Below are 5,839 nucleotides of genomic sequence, written 5' to 3' on the forward strand. Positions count from 1 at the left end.
ATGAGAGATTGATGTGGCTAACCCCTCCCCCCAAGACACACCCACTCAAAGCTTCACAAGTCACTGTTTGCCTAATGATGGCTTAATACAGCGGTTCTCAACCTGTGGGTCCCCAGATGTTGTTGGACTACAACTCCCAGCATCCCTGAGCTCTGACCTTGCTAGCTAGGGGTGATGGGAGTTGTAGTTCAACAACATCTGGGGACCCACAGGTTGAGAAAGGCTGGCTTAATAAATCCTGGATGTTAGACAGCTTAATTTCTCCTGTTTTGGGTGGTAGCACAATCATTAAGAGGCTTTTAGAGCTCTACAATTTTAGATCCCCCCTCCTTTAGTTGGTGTCAGCTGTGGGCCATAGATTGGGACCCAAGCTAGAAAGGACGTTAAATCTGAGATTGCATTTAACATATCTGTTTCTTTGGAAAAATGGTTGTAGATGGCTCAGAAATGGGACCATGGGAGGTAGGTTGGAAGAGTTTATTTTTTAACTGCATTTATACAGCCACTTCATATGGGGAATTATCCCAAGCGGCACACAAAATAACAATAGCACATTTAAAATACAGTATGCAACAGTGAAACTAACCCTAAATGATTAACAACAACAAAATAAAGCACAAGTTAGAAAGTGGCATGACTCCTCCATCTGCTGACATGCCACTTAGCACCTTCTGGACAAATCTTGACACTGCCTGGCTGGAACAAAGGCTTTAAGGTAGTCTTCGCCAACTAGCTGGGGCTGATGGGAGTTGTAGTTCAAAACATCTGGAGGTCACCAGGCTGGAGAAGGCCCAAACTGCACGGTAGGTGGGGTGTGTGACTGATTCTATATTTTCTTCTAGAATCATCATAAATATATGTACTTACAATGTGCTTGATGTTTCCCCGCCTCAGTTGTACATTGTCTGCCACACTGAGACTCTGTCTGATTCTATTTATGTCTTATATCTCTAACCTTTCCTTCATCCGAATTATTCCAAGAATAAAAGGTAAAGGGACCGCTGACCATTAGTTCCAGCCATGACTGACTCTGGGGTTGTGGCGCTCATCTCACTTTATTGGCCGAGGGAGCCGGCGTACAGCTTCCGGGTCATGTGGCCAGCATGACTAAGCCGCTTCTGGCGAACCAGAGCAGCGCACGGAAACGCCATTTACCTTCCTGTCAGAACAGTACCTATTTATCTACTTGCACTTGACGTGCTTTTGAACTGCTAGGTTGGCAGGAGAAGGGACTGAGCAACGGGAGCTCACCTCCGCCATGGGGATTCGAACCGCCGACCTTCTGATCGGCAAGTCCTAGGCTCTGTGGTTTAACCCACAGAGCCACCCCCGTCCCTATTCCAAGAATGGGGTACAAGCATTGTTATATCCCATGGTATCATATGTTACTTGGGCACATTGTACTACAGCAGAGTCTCAGCAAATAAGCCAGGTTCAAGTGATTTTTACATGATTTTTTTTACATGGCTGATTCAAATTCATAGGTGCAGCAAGAAGGAACTGCAGAACTTTTGTCCTTCAAATGTTAGGTCTCTCACGCCATCCAACTTCAGTTTTCACAGCAATTGATATAACTGTTTGAAGACTATGCATAATTGATCTAGGATAATAGGTAGCTTATCTGTATAAACATTGTTTAATGTTCTGGCCAATGAAAGTGCTCCTTTTGAAAACCAGCCTAAGAGAGAAAATGAAGCCAGTAGTGGAATTACATTAAGATTTCAAAATAGAAAACCCGCAGTCTCATTATGTAGTGTATCAGCTTAACAGATGAAATTGGGTAAAGTCTGACTACGTAGGCAAAAAAAAAGTTATCATTAATGAACAAAAGGGTTGTGATAGTTAAAAAATAAAGCTAATCCTAGGTAATTTGTGAGATTTAAATTTCAAAATAGCCCAGAAGCCACTTTTCAGAGATTACTATCAAAGAGGGTTTGGGAACTCAGGAATAACACTATGATTTTAAGAAGACATGGAAGAAAAGATGATGCACATTAGCTGTCACAATCAGCAATGAGGTCATCATCCTCTTCTGACCCCTGGCACTGATGCAGCACAGGAGTGGTAGCTGGTTCCTCTCTCCTCTTCTGCCCCACCCAGAGTCCTAGAGTTATGTTGCTTTGGGACCTCAGTGGCCTTGGGCACTCTCTTTTCAATCTTTTTGGGGTCTCAGAGCTGCCAAAAATGGCACAGTATGGAATGGTTTGGTCCTCCATCTGGATTCAAAATGCCATCCAATGGTATATACCAAAATCTGCTCTTTGCTCTTAGGAACCATAATGCCAAGTTGGGTGATGATATCTAAAGGGGCATCCAAAGTGTTGTACTTTAGAATGGTCTCACCAAGATGGTTGATGATATCACCAGGGAATTCCTATTCAGTGCAATTTGGAATGGTTTGCTCCACCATCTGGACTCAAAATCAAATGTAGACAAAAACCTGTTTCTCATTCTTGGAAACCACCACACCAAATTGGGAATCAATATCTTCAGAGGCATGTGAAGCAGCTCAGTTTGGAACTGTTCAGTCCACCGCCTGAATTCAAAATGGCATGCGATCGTATCCAAACATAGAACAAAACCTGTTCTTTGCTCCATGGAACCACCATGCCAAATTGGGTGACAATATCTTCAGAGGCATCCAAATGGGAGCAGTTTGGAACCATCATGCCTAACTAGGCAAAACCATGCCAAATTGGGCAACAATACTTTAAGAGGAATCCAAATTGGCACAGTTTGGACTGATTTCGCCTGCCATCTGGATTCAAATGTTCCGTAAGAAGTAATGCAGTTAGCTGTTTTGGAATTACTTGATTGCACTACTTCTTATTAAGCCATTTGGCAGAATATCCATCAACCTGTTCTTAAGTTCTAACTGTTCTGCAACAATTTCCTAATCTCCTTAGTACCATTACAAAACATGTCAGGCTGTAGACCTGAGTTATGTCCATTTAACAGTAAATCTACCCTTCTTTCCACATATCATTGAAAACTTTGGTTCATACTTTAAATGGCTTACTCTGGTAAATAGTGTGTGTGTGTGTGTGTGTGTGTGTGTGTGTGTGTGTGTGTGTGTTGTCAAGCTTTGAAGTGATCCAACAGTTGCTAAATATCAACAATAAAATCCAAATCTCAGAAGTTGTTGGTTAAGTTAGTTGCTCCATTGGAAGTCTCCACAAGTCGTGCCACACAGGAATGTTGTCAGAGTAGCAATGCATAAGAGTCCACCTCAAATCGGCCGTAGGGCAAAGTGAGCTATCATTCAATCCAATTGTCTTAGGTCACTCAGGGAGAAAATAACTCGGGAACCATTCAAGCAAAACTTAATCTATCGCTGCCAGGGTTTGCCAAGGCATTAGTAGTCCCCCCCCCCCCCACACCTTATCAATCACACTGGAGATGTCTGCTGCTTCATCTAAGAAAATCTAACTTGTACGTGTTCATTGCCTAAGAGAAACAACTGTCTAACCTTACCTTCTATTAGGAAAACTTTCTCATTTGTTTCTTGATGGCTTGGAAGGTCTAATGTCTGGTTTTTATTACAAAGGATTTGGGCTTGTTTCTTTTATATATTTTCTTTGTGTCAAAGGAATATATATATATTGACTTGTTGGGCATGACATGAATCCTTTGACCAGTAGAAAACAGGCAAAAAAAGAGGAAGCAATATATTTCTAGGCCACTATGAGAAAGATTTCATATGCAGGTTTTAAAAAATCAAAACACCACAAACTTAAATTAGTTATTTGTTAAAAATCACAGGATGCTTATGTAGATATATAGACATATTGCAGTAATATAAATAAATAGTTCAGATTTATATCTTCTTGAAACTTATTTGTCCCCAAACATATTAAACAATACCCAATACTCTAGAAATATATTTGTTTGGCCGTTATTTTTTCTTCTGTAAAATATAAGTTTTAATAATGTCACAATATCCCACATTCTGAGACTGGGTGTGGGATGAATTTGTTCCCAAGCTTACAAATAAGCATTGTAAAAGCTTGGGAACTTGTATCAAAGAACAAAACCACTTCCTCTTGTCAGAGATGAGCTCTAGGGACTAGGAGGTTGACTGCAAAGAATCACGGCATAACCCTGAGTCAGATACTGGTAACTGGCAGAAATACCACTGCTTAGTATTTTGTCCTTCCATTAAGTAAGAGTCCACGAGACTCTCCAGATCACTTAAGGCTAAAGTAGTCTAGGAGATAAAGCTGTAGGGACCTCAAAGGGATTCAAGTGAGCAACATGTTCCAACAGGGTTTGGAGCTTCCCCAGGTCTTTTGTGCTTTTCAACCCAGACTTGGGCCCCACCTCCATCTTTGAGAGTGGTGAGCATTAAGGGCCAGTGTCTTGGTCTGGAGCCAAGCTCCCCTTCTTGTTTCCATTCAATTCTTCTTGGTTGCATGCCTCTGCTGGTGATCCACCAATGTGGAACATAGAGCCCCAGGAGAGAAGGTTGTGGTCTCTTGAGGATCCTTATTCAGAGTATGGATGAGGGTGGGATTTAGTTTGGTTCACATTAAAACTTGTGCTACCAAAAACAATACATGAATGAAAATGCAGGTAACCCTTCAAAATCCACATTCCACTGAATTGTGCAATGCAATTCTCCAACGAAAATAAACGTGTGCAAAATGTGTATAATGGGAAAATATGTTCAAAATGTATTATATCAGGAGAAATTGCTTGGAAACATTAAGCATAACTGTTCACAAAAAAAATGTATACTGGGAGAAACACACAGTAAAATATGGATGAATTGCAAGCTGTTTTGGAAATAAGGTGAACCAAAAATGGAAAACCAAGATAAAATAAAATTGGCAGAATTGTCCATCCATAATTCTTTAATTCAACAGGCTCTGGGCTATGACCAATGTTAGGTCCTGTGTGCGGGTCGAGCTGTTATTGTGGTCTTTACTGCTGGTTCTCCAGATCTGGCTGGGCCCACACCATCTAGGTCCAAGCTGTCACACATGTTGGAAGGTCATGATGCCTAGGAAGTCTCAGCATATATAGAAAGCTTGTATATTTCATTATGGTAAGAGAGGACTGAGAAAGACCCCTGTCTCAAACCCTAAGAAGCTGCAGCCGCCAGTTATAAACAATACTAAGTTAGATAAATGGACCAATGGTCTAACTAGGAATAAGGCAGTTTCCTATGCTCCTTCATCAAGAAATCTTCAATTTCATTTAAGGCCTTGTTTGGAATTGGGTGGGTTGTGTTATTCTTTTCAATTCCATTTAAATTGTACTTGTTTTATTCACTTATTTTGAACTCAACACAGTGATGGCTATTATTATAATATAAATATGTATTTTTTAATTATACTTAGAAATGTTCACATTTTTGTCTTTTCCATACAAAATTGGTCAATGCAGCATCATATTAATTTGATTCCTTAAGTATTCTTCATTACCGTCCAATAAGTCTCCTGTCAATCCTTGGCAAGATGTATGCCCGACATTTGGAAAAGAAATTGAAGGACTGGATGACATCTAACAAGATCCTCGGGCCTGAACAAATAGGCTTCTGCCATGGCAAATCCACCACTGACCACTGCATAGTCCTTTCACACCTCACAGAAAAATACATGGAAAATGGAAGGAAGGAACTTTGCGTGGCATTCCTAGATTTAAAAGGAGCTTTTAACACAGTCCCCCGTGATCTACTTTGGCACAAATTATATAAAATTGGAATTGACCAATGCCTGCTGTTTTTAATTCATAAATTACATACTGCCACATTCTGTAAAATTAAATGTAACTCTAAAGGTGAGCTGACAAAAAGTATAAATATAACCAAAGGAGTAAAGCAAGGATGCATCTTGGC

This window comes from Podarcis tiliguerta (assembly GCF_965153285.1).
Source record: "Podarcis tiliguerta genome assembly, chromosome: 7".
Taxonomy (NCBI): domain Eukaryota; kingdom Metazoa; phylum Chordata; class Lepidosauria; order Squamata; family Lacertidae; genus Podarcis; species Podarcis tiliguerta.